This window comes from Taudactylus pleione, unplaced genomic scaffold, assembly GCF_031769625.1.
Source record: "Taudactylus pleione unplaced genomic scaffold, aTauple2 ptg000393l, whole genome shotgun sequence".
In the NCBI taxonomy this organism is placed as follows: Eukaryota; Metazoa; Chordata; class Amphibia; order Anura; family Myobatrachidae; genus Taudactylus; species Taudactylus pleione.
Window position 1 is genome coordinate 4430978 of NW_028284794.1, and position 14302 is coordinate 4445279.

At 31.8% G+C, this 14302-nt stretch overlaps 10 non-coding genes across 10 annotated transcripts; all 10 read left to right on the plus strand.

Annotated features, from left to right (window-relative positions):
• The first annotated feature begins 743 nt into the window (after positions 1–743).
• Positions 744–815, plus strand: TRNAW-CCA (transfer RNA tryptophan (anticodon CCA)). Its single transcript has one exon. It is a non-coding gene; the product is annotated as a tRNA-Trp (tRNA).
• A 1749-nt stretch (positions 816–2564) lies between these two features.
• Positions 2565–2636, plus strand: TRNAW-CCA (transfer RNA tryptophan (anticodon CCA)). The gene has a single exon. It is a non-coding gene; the product is annotated as a tRNA-Trp (tRNA).
• A 1749-nt stretch (positions 2637–4385) lies between these two features.
• On the plus strand, positions 4386–4457 carry TRNAW-CCA (transfer RNA tryptophan (anticodon CCA)). The gene has a single exon. It is a non-coding gene; the product is annotated as a tRNA-Trp (tRNA).
• A 1150-nt stretch (positions 4458–5607) lies between these two features.
• On the plus strand, positions 5608–5679 carry TRNAW-CCA (transfer RNA tryptophan (anticodon CCA)). The gene has a single exon. It is a non-coding gene; the product is annotated as a tRNA-Trp (tRNA).
• Positions 5680–6823: 1144 nt separating this feature from the next.
• On the plus strand, positions 6824–6895 carry TRNAW-CCA (transfer RNA tryptophan (anticodon CCA)). Its single transcript has one exon. It is a non-coding gene; the product is annotated as a tRNA-Trp (tRNA).
• A 2358-nt stretch (positions 6896–9253) lies between these two features.
• On the plus strand, positions 9254–9325 carry TRNAW-CCA (transfer RNA tryptophan (anticodon CCA)). Its single transcript has one exon. It is a non-coding gene; the product is annotated as a tRNA-Trp (tRNA).
• Positions 9326–10475: 1150 nt separating this feature from the next.
• On the plus strand, positions 10476–10547 carry TRNAW-CCA (transfer RNA tryptophan (anticodon CCA)). The gene has a single exon. It is a non-coding gene; the product is annotated as a tRNA-Trp (tRNA).
• Positions 10548–11697: 1150 nt separating this feature from the next.
• TRNAW-CCA (transfer RNA tryptophan (anticodon CCA)) lies at positions 11698–11769 on the plus strand. The gene has a single exon. It is a non-coding gene; the product is annotated as a tRNA-Trp (tRNA).
• A 1143-nt stretch (positions 11770–12912) lies between these two features.
• Positions 12913–12984, plus strand: TRNAW-CCA (transfer RNA tryptophan (anticodon CCA)). Its single transcript has one exon. It is a non-coding gene; the product is annotated as a tRNA-Trp (tRNA).
• Positions 12985–14134: 1150 nt separating this feature from the next.
• Positions 14135–14206, plus strand: TRNAW-CCA (transfer RNA tryptophan (anticodon CCA)). Its single transcript has one exon. It is a non-coding gene; the product is annotated as a tRNA-Trp (tRNA).
• The last annotated feature ends 96 nt before the right edge of the window (positions 14207–14302 follow it).

The window sequence follows — 14302 nt, forward strand, 5'->3', positions numbered from 1 at the left end:
ATACATGTCTTTTTGTTTTGATACCAAGGATGTAAGCTTGTTTGCTTGACAACTACCTAATTCAAGGTTTAGCATAAGCAGATGAACTATTTGTAATATAAACCACCAGAAAATCTACTGAATCAGTTTTAATAAGAGGCAACGTTAGCTCATCTGACTCAATATTAGAAGGTTGCGTGTTCAAATCACGTCAGGGTCGGTTATCATTTTGAAGATAAAATGCTCTATTCTGCCCAAAAATACTATACTAGAAACTAATTACCAAGATTGTTATCTACTTTCAATAATGTGATTATACCTCAAACTGATACCTATATCACTAGCACATAGTCATTAAATAACTCACATTCTTATCAGTTCTCATAATTATTATACAAAAAATATCCAGTTTAGAGAATACGTTAATTGAAGGCCAACTCTAAATGTCTGTAATGTAACAATACATTTAAAAGCAATTAGCTTTTCTGGATCAATTTTGGATCACTACCATCACTTGTCTATTTTAACAATACATTTAGTACCAATTTGATTTTATGGATGACTTTTTCCATTCAAATGACCTATACTGTGATGAATAAAAATTATACACTAAAGGAAAAACCACCAGACATATCTTTTTGTTTTGTTACCAAGGATGAAGGTTTGTTTGCTTGACAACTACCTAATTCAAGGTTTAGTATAAGCAGATGATCTATTTGTAATATAAACCACCAGAAAAATCTACTGAATCGAATTTAACAAGTGACCTTGTGGCGCAACAGTAGCGCATCTGACTCCAGATCAGAAGGTTGCGTGTTCAAATCACGTCGGGGTCAGTTTGAAGATAAAATGCTCTTTTCTGCCAAAAAAATACTATACAAGAAACTAAACACTAAGATTGTTGTCTACTTTCAATAATGTGATTATAGCTCAAACTGATACCTATATCACTAGCACATAGTCATTAAATATCTCACCTTCTTATCAGTTCTCATAATTATAATACTAAAAATATCCAGTTTAGATTAAACTTTACTTGAAGGCCAACTCTAAATGTCTGTAATGTAACAATACATTTAAAAGCAATTAGCTTTTCTGGATCAATTTTGGATCACTGCCGTCACTTGTCTTTTTTAGAAATACATTTAGTACCAATTTGATTTTAAAGATGACTTTTTCCATTCACATGACGTTTTACTATGAGGCATAAAAACTCTACACTGAAGGAAAAACCAGAATACATATCTTTTTGTTTTGTTACCAAAGATGTAGGCTTGTTTGCTTGACAACTACCTAATTCAAGGTTTAGCATAAGCAGATGAACTATTTGTAATATAAACCACCAGAAAATCTACTGAATCAGTTTTAATAAGAGGCAACGTTAGCTCATCTGACTCAAGATTAGAAGGTTGCGTGTTCAAATCACGTCAGGGTCGGTTATCATTTTGAAGATAAAATGCTCTATTCTGCCCAAAAATACTATACTAGAAACTAATTACCAAGATTGTTATCTACTTTCAATAATGTGATTATACCTCAAACTGATACCTATATCACTAGCACATAGTCATTAAATAACTCACATTCTTATCAGTTCTCATAATTATTATACAAAAAATATCCAGTTTAGAGAATACGTTACTTGAAGGCCAACTCTAAATGTCTGTAATGTAACAATACATTTAAAAGCAATTAGCTTTTCTGGATCAATTTTGGATCACTACCATTACTTCTCTATTTTAACAATACATTTAGTACCAATTTGATTTTATGGATGACTTTTTCCATTCAAAAGACCTTTACTGTGATGAACAAAAATTATACACTAAAGGAAAAACCACCAGACATATCTTTTTGTTTTGTTACCGAGGATGTAGGTTTGTTTGCTTGACAACTACCTAATTCAAGGTTTAGTATAAGCAGATGATCTATTTGTAATATAAACCACCAGAAAATCTATTGAATCAGTTTTAATAAGAGGCAACGTTAGCTCATCTGACTCAAGATTAGAAGGTTGCGTGTTCAAATCACGTCAGGGTCGGTTATCATTTTGAAGATAAAATGCTCTATTCTGCCCAAAAATACTATACTAGAAACTAATTACCAAGATTGTTATCTACTTTCAATAATGTGATTATACCTCAAACTGATACCTATATCACTAGCACATAGTCATTAAATAACTCACATTCTTATCAGTTCTCATAATTATTATACAAAAAATATGCAGTTTAGAGAATACGTTACTTGAAGGCCAACTCTAAATGTCTGTAATGTAACAATACATTTAAAAGCAATTAGCTTTTCTGGATCAATTTTGGATCACTACCATCACTTGTCTATTTTAACAATACATTTAGTACCAATTTGTTTTTATGGATGACTTTTTCCATTCAAATGACCTATACTGTGATGAATAAAAATTATACACTAAAGGAAAAACCACCAGACATATCTTTTTGTTTTGTTACCGAGGATGTAGGTTTGTTTGCTTGACAACTACCTAATTCAAGGTTTAGTATAAGCAGATGATCTATTTGTAATATAAACCACCAGAAAAATCTACAGAAACAGATTTAACAAGAGACCTCGTGGCGCAACAGTAGCGCGTCTGACTCCAGATCAGAAGGTTGCGTGTTCAAATCATGTCGGGGTCAGTTGTCATTTTGAAGATTAAATGCTCTTTTCTGCCAAAAAAATACTATACAAGAAACTAAATACTAAGAATGCTGTCTACTTTCAATAATGTGATTATAGCTCAAACTGATACCTATATCACTAGCACATAGTCATTAAATATCTCACCTTCTTATCAGTTCTCATAATTATAATACTAAAAATATCCAGTTTAGATTAAACTTTACTTGAAGGCCAACTCTAAATGTCTGTAATGTAACAATACATTTAAAAGCACTTAGCTTTTCTGGATCAATTTTGGATCACTGCCGTCTCTTGTCTTTTTTAGAAATAAATTTAGTACCAATTTGATTTTAAAGATGACTTTTTCCATTCACATGACGTATACTATGAGGCATAAAAACTCTACACTGAAGGAAAAACCAGAATACATATCTTTTTGTTTTGATACCAAGGATGTAAGCTTGTTTGCTTGACAACTACCTAATTCAAGGTTTAGCATAAGCAGATGAACTATTTGTAATATAAACCACCAGAAAATCTATTGAATCAGTTTTAATAAGAGGCAACGTTAGCGCATCTGACTCCAGATCAGGAGGTTGCGTGTTCAAATCACGTCGGGGTCAGTTTGAAGATAAAATGCTCTTTTCTGCCAAAAAAATACTATACAAGAAACTAAATACTAAGATTGCTGTCTACTTTCAATAATGTGATTATAGCTCAAACTGATACCTATATCACTAGCACATAGTCATTAAATATCTCACCTTCTTATCAGTTCTCATAATTATAATACTAAAAATATCCAGTTTAGATTAAACTTTACTTGAAGGCCATCTCTAAATGTCTGTAATGTAACAATACATTTAAAAGCAATTAGCTTTTCTGGATCAATTTTGGATCACTGCCGTCACTTGTCTTTTTTAGAAATACATTTAGTACCAATTTGATTTTAAAGATGACTTTTTCCATTCACATGACGTATACTATGAGGCATAAAAACTCTACACTGAAGGAAAAACCAGAATACATATCTTTTTGTTTTGTTACCAAGGATGTAGGTTTGTTTGCTTGACAACTACCTAATTCAAGGTTTAGCATAAGCAGATGAACTATTTGTAATATAAACCACCAGAAAATCTACTGAATCAGTTTTAATAAGAGGCAACGTTAGCTCATCTGACTCAAGATTAGAAGGTTGCGTGTTCAAATCACGTCAGGGTCGGTTATCATTTTGAAGATAAAATGCTCTATTCTGCCCAAAAATACTATACTAGAAACTAATTACCAAGATTGTTATCTACTTTCAATAATGTGATTATACCTCAAACTGATACCTATATCACTAGCACATAGTCATTAAATAACTCACATTCTTATCAGTTCTCATAATTATTATAAAAAAAATATCCAGTTTAGAGAATACGTTACTTGAAGGCCAACTCTAAATGTCTGTAATGTAACAATACATTTAAAAGCAATTAGCTTTTCTGGATCAATTTTGGATCACTACCATCACTTGTCTATTTTAACAATACATTTAGTACCAATTTGATTTTATGGATGACTTTTTCCATTCAAATGACCAATACTGTGATGAATAAAAATTATACACTAAAGGAAAAACCACCAGACATATCTTTTTGTTTTGTTACCGAGGATGTAGGTTTGTTTGCTTGACAACTACCTAATTCAAGGTTTAGTATAAGCAGATGATCTATTTGTAATATAAACCACCAGAAAAATCTACAGAAACAGATTTAACAAGAGACCTCGTGGCGCAACGGTAGCGCGTCTGACTCCAGATCAGAAGGTTGCGTGTTCAAATCACGTCGGGGTCTGTTGTCATTTTGAAGATTAAATGCTCTTTTCTGCCAAAAAAATACTATACAAGAAACTAAATACTAAGAATGCTGTCTACTTTCAATAATGTGATTATAGCTCAAACTGATACCTATATCACTAGCACATAGTCATTAAATATCTCACCTTCTTATCAGTTCTCATAATTATAATACTAAAAATATCCAGTTTAGATTAAACTTTACTTGAAGGCCAACTCTAAATGTCTGTAATGTAACAATACATTTAAAAGCAATTAGCTTTTCTGGATCAATTTTGGATCACTGCCGTCTCTTGTCTTTTTTAGAAATAAATTTAGTACCAATTTGATTTTAAAGATGACTTTTTCCATTCACATGACGTATACTATGAGGCATAAAAACGCTACACTGAAGGAAAAACCAGAATACATGTCTTTTTGTTTTGATACCAAGGATGTAAGCTTGTTTGCTTGACAACTACCTAATTCAAGGTTTAGCATAAGCAGATGAACTATTTGTAATATAAACCACCAGAAAATCTACTGAATCAGTTTTAATAAGAGGCAACGTTAGCTCATCTGACTCAATATTAGAAGGTTGCGTGTTCAAATCACGTCAGGGTCGGTTATCATTTTGAAGATAAAATGCTCTATTCTGCCCAAAAATACTATACTAGAAACTAATTACCAAGATTGTTATCTACTTTCAATAATGTGATTATACCTCAAACTGATACCTATATCACTAGCACATAGTCATTAAATAACTCACATTCTTATCAGTTCTCATAATTATTATTCAAAAAATATCCAGTTTAGAGAATACGTTACTTGAAGGCCAACTCTAAATGTCTGTAATGTAACAATACATTTAAAAGCAATTAGCGTTTCTGGATCAATTTTGGATCACTACCATCACTTGTCTATTTTAACAATACATTTAGTACCAATTTGATTTTATGGATGACTTTTTCCATTCAAATGACCTATACTGTGATGAATAAAAATTATACACTAAAGGAAAAACCACCAGACATATCTTTTTGTTTTGTTACCAAGGATGAAGGTTTGTTTGCTTGACAACTACCTAATTCAAGGTTTAGTATAAGCAGATGATCTATTTGTAATATAAACCACCAGAAAAATCTACTGAATCGAATTTAACAAGTGACCTCGTGGCGCAACAGTAGCGCATCTGACTCCAGATCAGAAGGTTGCGTGTTCAAATCACGTCAGGGTCAGTTTGAAGATAAAATGCTCTTTTCTGCCAAAAAAATACTATACAAGAAACTAAATACTAAGATTGCTGTCTACTTTCAATAATGTGATTATAGCTCAAACTGATACCTATATCACTAGCACATAGTCATTAAATATCTCACCTTCTTATCAGTTCTCATAATTATAATACTAAAAATATCCAGTTTAGATTAAACTTTACTTGAAGGCCAACTCTAAATGTCTGTAATGTAACAATACATTTAAAAGCAATTAGCTTTTCTGGATCAATTTTGGATCACTGCCGTCACTTGTCTTTTTTAGAAATACATTTAGTACCAATTTGATTTTAAAGATGACTTTTTCCATTCACATGACGTTTTACTATGAGGCATAAAAACTCTACACTGAAGGAAAAACCAGAATACATATCTTTTTGTTTTGTTACCAAAGATGTAGGCTTGTTTGCTTGACAACTACCTAATTCAAGGTTTAGCATAAGCAGATGAACTATTTGTAATATAAACCACCAGAAAATCTACTGAATCAGTTTTAATAAGAGGCAACGTTAGCTCATCTGACTCAAGATTAGAAGGTTGCGTGTTCAAATCACGTCAGGGTCGGTTATCATTTTGAAGATAAAATGCTCTATTCTGCCCAAAAATACTATACTAGAAACTAATTACCAAGATTGTTATCTACTTTCAATAATGTGATTATACCTCAAACTGATACCTATATCACTAGCACATAGTCATTAAATAACTCACATTCTTATCAGTTCTCATAATTATTATACAAAAAATATCCAGTTTAGAGAATACGTTACTTGAATGCCAACTCTAAATGTCTGTAATGTAACAATACATTTAAAAGCAATTAGCTTTTCTGGATCAATTTTGGATCACTACCATCACTTGTCTATTTTAACAATACATTTAGTACCAATTTGATTTTATGGATGACTTTTTCCATTCAAATGACCTATACTGTGATGAATAAAAATTATACACTAAAGGAAAAACCACCAGACATATCTTTTTGTTTTGTTACCAAGGATGAAGGTTTGTTTGCTTGACAACTACCTAATTCAAGGTTTAGTATAAGCAGATGATCTATTTGTAATATAAACCATCAGAAAAATCTACTGAATCGAATTTAAAAAGTGACCTCGTGGCGCAACAGTAGCGCATCTGACTCCAGATCAGAAGGTTGCGTGTTCAAATCACGTCGGGGTCAGTTTGAAGATAAAATGCTCTTTTCTGCCAAAAAAATACTATACAAGAAACTAAATACTAAGATTGTTGTCTACTTTCAATAATGTGATTATAGCTCAAACTGATACCTATATCACTAGCACATAGTCATTAAATATCTCACCTTCTTATCAGTTCTCATAATTATAATACTAAAAATATCCAGTTTAGATTAAACTTTACTTGAAGGCCAACTCTAAATGTCTGTAATGTAACAATACATTTAAAAGCAATTAGCTTTTCTGGATCAATTTTGGATCACTGCCGTCACTTGTCTTTTTAGAAATACATTTAGTACCAATTTGATTTTAAAGATGACTTTTTCCATTCACATGACGTTTTACTATGAGGCATAAAAACTCTACACTGAAGGAAAAACCAGAATACATATCTTTTTGTTTTGTTACCAAAGATGTAGGCTTGTTTGCTTGACAACTACCTAATTCAAGGTTTAGCATAAGCAGATGAACTATTTGTAATATAAACCACCAGAAAATCTACTGAATCAGTTATAATAAGAGGCAACGTTAGCTCATCTGACTCAAGATTAGAAGGTTGCGTGTTCAAATCACGTCAGGGTCGGTTATCATTTTGAAGATAAAATGCTCTATTCTGCCCAAAAATACTATACTAGAAACTAATTACCAAGATTGTTATCTACTTTCAATAATGTGATTATACCTCAAACTGATACCTATATCACTAGCACATAGTCATTCAATAACTCACATTCTTATCAGTTCTCATAATTATTATACAAAAAATATCCAGTTTAGAGAATACGTTACTTGAAGGCCAACTCTAAATGTCTGTAATGTAACAATACATTTAAAAGCAATTAGCTTTTCTGGATCAATTTTGGATCACTACCATTACTTCTCTATTTTAACAATACATTTAGTACCAATTTGATTTTATGGATGACTTTTTCCATTCAAAAGACCTTTACTGTGATGAACAAAAATTATACACTAAAGGAAAAACCACCAGACATATCTTTTTGTTTTGTTACCGAGGATGTAGGTTTGTTTGCTTGACAACTACCTAATTCAAGGTTTAGTATAAGCAGATGATCTATTTGTAATATAAACCACCAGAAAAATCTACTGAATCGAATTTAACAAGTGACCTCGTGGCGCACCGGTAGCGTATCTGACTCCAGATCAGAAGGTTGGGTGTTCAAATCACGTCGGGGTCAGTTTGAAGATAAAATTCTCTTTTCTGCCAAAAAAATACTATACAAGAAACTAAATACTAAGATTGTTGTCTACTTTCAATAATGTGATTATAGCTCAAGCTGATACCTATATCACTAGCACATAGTCATTAAATATCTCACCTTCTTATCAGTTCTCATAATTATAATACTAAAAATATCCAGTTTAGATTAAACTTTACTTGAAGGCCAACTCTAAATGTCTGTAATGTAACAATACATTTAAAAGCAATTAGCTTTTCTGGATCAATTTTGGATCACTGCCGTCACTTGTCTTTTTTAGAAATACATTTAGTACCAATTTGATTTTAAAGAGGACTTTTTCCATTCACATGACGTATACTATGAGGCAAAAAAACTCTACACTGAAGGAAAAACCAGAATACATATCTTTTTGTTTTGTTACCAAGGATGTAGGATTGTTTGCTTGACAACTACCTAATTCAAGGTTTAGCATAAGCAGATGAACTATTTGTAATATAAACCACCAGAAAATCTATTGAATCAGTTTTAATAAGAGGCAACGTTAGCTCATCTGACTCAAGATTAGAAGGTTGCGTGTTCAAATCACGTCAGGGTCGGTTATCATTTTGAAGATAAAATGCTCTATTCTGCCCAAAAATACTATACTAGAAACTAATTACCAAGATTGTTATCTACTTTCAATAATGTGATTATACCTCAAACTGATACCTATATCACTAGCACATAGTCATTAAATAACTCACATTCTTATCAGTTCTCATAATTATTATACAAAAAATATCCAGTTTAGAGAATACGTTACTTGAAGGCCAACTCTAAATGTCTGTAATGTAACAATACATTTAAAAGCAATTAGCGTTTCTGGATCAATTTTGGATCACTACCATCACTTGTCTATTTTAACAATACATTTAGTACCAATTTGATTTTATGGATGACTTTTTCCATTCAAATGACCTATACTGTGATGAATAAAAATTATACACTAAAGGAAAAACCTCCAGACATATCTTTTTGTTTTGTTACCGAGGATGTAGGTTTGTTTGCTTGACAACTACCTAATTCAAGGTTTAGTATAAGCAGATGATCTATTTGTAATATAAACCACCAGAAAAATCTACAGAAACAGATTTAACAAGAGACCTCGTGGCGCAACGGTAGCGCGTCTGACTCCAGATCAGAAGGTTGCGTGTTCAAATCACGTCGGGGTCAGTTGTCATTTTGAAGATTAAATGCTCTTTTCTGCCAAAAAAATACTATACAAGAAACTAAATACTAAGAATGCTGTCTACTTTCAATAATGTGATTATAGCTCAAACTGATACCTATATCACTAGCACATAGTCATTAAATATCTCACCTTCTTATCAGTTCTCAAAATTATAATACTAAAGATATCCAGTTTAGATTAAACTTTACTTGAAGGCCAACTCTAAATGTCTGTAATGTAACAATACATTTAAAAGCAATTAGCTTTTCTGGATCAATTTTGGATCACTGCCGTCACTTGTCTTTTTTAGAAATACATTTAGTACCAATTTGATTTTAAAGAGGACTTTTTCCATTCACATGACGTATACTATGAGGCATAAAAACTCTACACTGAAGGAAAAACCAGAATACATATCTTTTTGTTTTGTTACCAAGGATGTAGGTTTGTTTGCTTGACAACTACCTAATTCAAGGTTTAGCATAAGCAGATGAACTATTTGTAATATAAACCACCAGAAAATCTATTGAATCAGTTTTAATAAGAGGCAACGTTAGCTCATCTGACTCAAGATTAGAAGGTTGCGTGTTCAAATCACGTCAGGGTCGGTTATCATTTTGAAGATAAAATGCTCTATTCTGCCCAAAAATACTATACTAGAAACTAATTACCAAGATTGTTATCTACTTTCAATAATGTGATTATACCTCAAACTGATACCTATATCACTAGCACATAGTCATTAAATAACTCACATTCTTATCAGTTCTCATAATTATTATACAAAAAATATCCAGTTTAGAGAATACCTTACTTGAAGGCCAACTCTAAATGTCTGTAATGTAACAATACATTTAAAAGCAATTAGCTTTTCTGGATCAATTTTGGATCACTACCATCACTTGTCTATTTTAACAATACATTTAGTACCAATTTGATTTTATGGATGACTTTTTCCATTCAAATGACCAATACTGTGATGAATAAAAATTATACACTAAAGGAAAAACCACCAGACATATCTTTTTGTTTTGTTACCGAGGATGTAGGTTTGTTTGCTTGACAACTACCTAATTCAAGGTTTAGTATAAGCAGATGATCTATTTGTAATATAAACCACCAGAAAAATCTACAGAAACAGATTTAACAAGAGACCTCGTGGCGCAACGGTAGCGCGTCTGACTCCAGATCAGAAGGTTGCGTGTTCAAATCACGTCGGGGTCAGTTGTCATTTTGAAGATTAAATGCTCTTTTCTGCCAAAAAAATACTATACAAGAAACTAAATACTAAGAATGCTGTCTACTTTCAATAATGTGATTATAGCTCAAACTGATACCTATATCACTAGCACATAGTCATTAAATATCTCACCTTCTTATCAGTTCTCATAATTATAATACTAAAAATATCCAGTTTAGATTAAACTTTACTTGAAGGCCAACTCTAAATGTCTGTAATGTAACAATACATTTAAATGCAATTAGCTTTTCTGGATCAATTTTGGATCACTGCCGTCTCTTGTCTTTTTTAGAAATACATTTAGTACCAATTTGATTTTAAAGATGACTTTTTCCATTCACATGACGTATACTATGAGGCATAAAAACGCTACACTGAAGGAAAAACCAGAATACATATCTTTTTGTTTTGATACCAAGGATGTAAGCTTGTTTGCTTGACAACTACCTAATTCAAGGTTTAGCATAAGCAGATGAACTATTTGTAATATAAACCACCAGAAAATCTATTGAATCAGTTTTAATAAGAGGCAACGTTAGCTCATCTGACTCAATATTAGAAGGTTGAGTGTTCAAATCACGTCAGGGTCGGTTATCATTTTGAAGATAAAATGCTCTATTCTGCCCAAAAATACTATACTAGAAACTAATTACCAAGATTGTTATCTACTTTCAATAATGTGATTATACCTCAAACTGATACCTATATCACTAGCACATAGTCATTAAATAACTCACATTCTTATCAGTTCTCATAATTATTATACAGAAAATATCCAGTTTAGAGAATATGTTACTTGAAGGCCAACTCTAAATGTCTGTAATGTAACAATACATTTAAAAGCAATTAGCTTTTCTGGATCAATTTTGGATCACTACCATCACTTGTCTATTTTAACAATACATTTAGTACCAATTTGATTTTATGGATGACTTTTTCCATTCAAATGACCTATACTGTGATGAATAAAAATTATACACTAAAGGAAAAACCACCAGACATATCTTTTTGTTTTGTTACCAAGGATGAAGGTTTGTTTGCTTGACAACTACCTAATTCAAGGTTTAGTATAAGCAGATGATCTATTTGTAATATAAACCACCAGAAAAATCTACTGAATCGAATTTAACAAGTGACCTCGTGGCGCAACAGTAGCGCATCTGACTCCAGATCAGAAGGTTGCGTGTTCAAATCACGTCGGGGTCAGTTTGAAGATAAAATGCTCTTTTCTGCCAAAAAAATACTATACAAGAAGCTAAATACTAAGATTGCTGTCTACTTTCAATAATGAGATTATAGCTCAAACTGATACCTATATCACTAGCACATAGTCATTAAATATCTCACCTTCTTATCAGTTCTCATAATTATAATACTAAAAATATCCAGTTTAGATTAAACTTTACTTGAAGGCCAACTCTAAATGTCTGTAATGTAACAATACATTTAAAAGCAATTAGCTTTTCTGGATCAATTTTGGATCACTGCCGTCACTTGTCTTTTTTAGAAATACATTTAGTACCAATTTGATTTTAAAGAGGACTTTTTCCATTCACATGACGTATACTATGAGGCATAAAAACTCTACACTGAAGGAAAAACCAGAATACATATCTTTTTGTTTTGTTACCAAGGATGTAGGTTTGTTTGCTTGACAACTACCTAATTCAAGGTTTAGCATAAGCAGATGAACTATTTGTAATATAAACCACCAGAAAATCTATTGAATCAGTTTTAATAAGAGGCAACGTTAGCTCATCTGACTCAAGATTAGAAGGTTGCGTGTTCAAATCACGTCAGGGTCGGTTATCATTTTGAAGATAAAATGCTCTATTCTGCCCAAAAATACTATACTAGAAACTAATTACCAAGATTGTTATCTACTTTCAATAATGTGATTATACCTCAAACTGATACCTATATCACTAGCACATAGTCATTAAATAACTCACATTCTTATCAGTTCTCATAATTATTATACAAAAAATATCCAGTTTAGAGAATACGTTACTTGAAGGCCAACTCTAAATGTCTGTAATGTAACAATACATTTAAAAGCAATTAGCTTTTCTGGATCAATTTTGGATCACTACCATCACTTGTCTATTTTAACAATACATTTAGTACCAATTTGATTTTATGGATGACTTTTTCCATTCAAATGACCTATACTGTGATGAATAAAAATTATACACTAAAGGAAAAACCACCAGACATATCTTTTTGTTTTGTTACCGAGGATGAAGGTTTGTTTGCTTGACAACTACCTAATTCAAGGTTTAGTATAAGCAGATGATCTATTTGTAATATAAACCACCAGAAAAATCTACAGAAACACATTTAACAAGAGACATCGTGGCGCAACAGTAGCGCGTCTGACTCCAGATCAGAAGGTTGCGTGTTCAAATCACGTCGGGGTCAGTTGTCATTTTGAAGATTAAATGCTCTTTTCTGCCAAAAAAATACTATACAAGAAACTAAATACTAAGAATGCTGTCTACTTTCAATAATGTGATTATAGCTCAAACTGATACCTATATCACTAGCACATAGTCATTAAATATCTCACCTTCTTATCAGTTCTCATAATTATAATACTAAAAATATCCAGTTTAGATTAAACTTTACTTGAAGGCCAACTCTAAATGTCTGTAATGTAACAATACATTTAAAAGCAATTAGCTTTTCTGGATCAATTTTGGATCACTGCCGTCTCTTGTCTTTTTTAGAAATACATTTAGTACCAATTTGATTTTAAAGATGACTTTTTCCATTCACATGACGTATACTATGAGGCATAAAAACGCTACACTGAAGGAAAAACCAGAATACATATCTTTTTGTTTTGATACCAAGGATGTAAGCTTGTTTGCTTGACAACTACCTAATTCAAGGTTTAGCATAAGCAGATGAACTATTTGTAATATAAACCACCAGAAAATCTACTGAATCAGTTTTAATAAGAGGCAACGTTAGCTCATCTGACTCAATATTAGAAGGTTGCGTGTTCAAATCACGTCAGGGTCGGTTATCATTTTGAAGATAAAATGCTCTATTCTGCCCAAAAATACTATACTAGAAACTAATTACCAAGATTGTTATCTACTTTCAATAATGTGATTATACCTCAAACTGATACCTATATCACTAGCACATAGTCATTAAATAACTCACATTCTTATCAGTTCTCATAATTATTATACAAAAAATATCCAGTTTAGAGAATACGTTAATTGAAGGCCAACTCTAAATGTCTGTAATGTAACAATACATTTAAAAGCAATTAGCTTTTCTGGATCAATTTTGGATCACTACCATCACTTGTCTATTTTAACAATACATTTAGTACCAATTTGATTTTATGGATGACTTTTTCCATTCAAATGACCTATACTGTGATGAATAAAAATTATACACTAAAGGAAAAACCACCAGACATATCTTTTTGTTTTGTTACCAAGGATGAAGGTTTGTTTGCTTGACAACTACCTAATTCAAGGTTTAGTATAAGCAGATGATCTATTTGTAATATAAACCACCAAAAAAATCTACTGAATAGAATTTAACAAGTGACCTCATGGCGCAACGGTAGCGCATCTGACTCCAGATCAGAAGGTTGCGTGTTCAAATCACGTCGGGGTCAGTTTGAAGATAAAATGCTCTTTTCTGCCAAAAAAATACTATACAAGAAACTAAATACTAAGATTGTTGTCTACTTTCAATAATGTGATTATAGCTC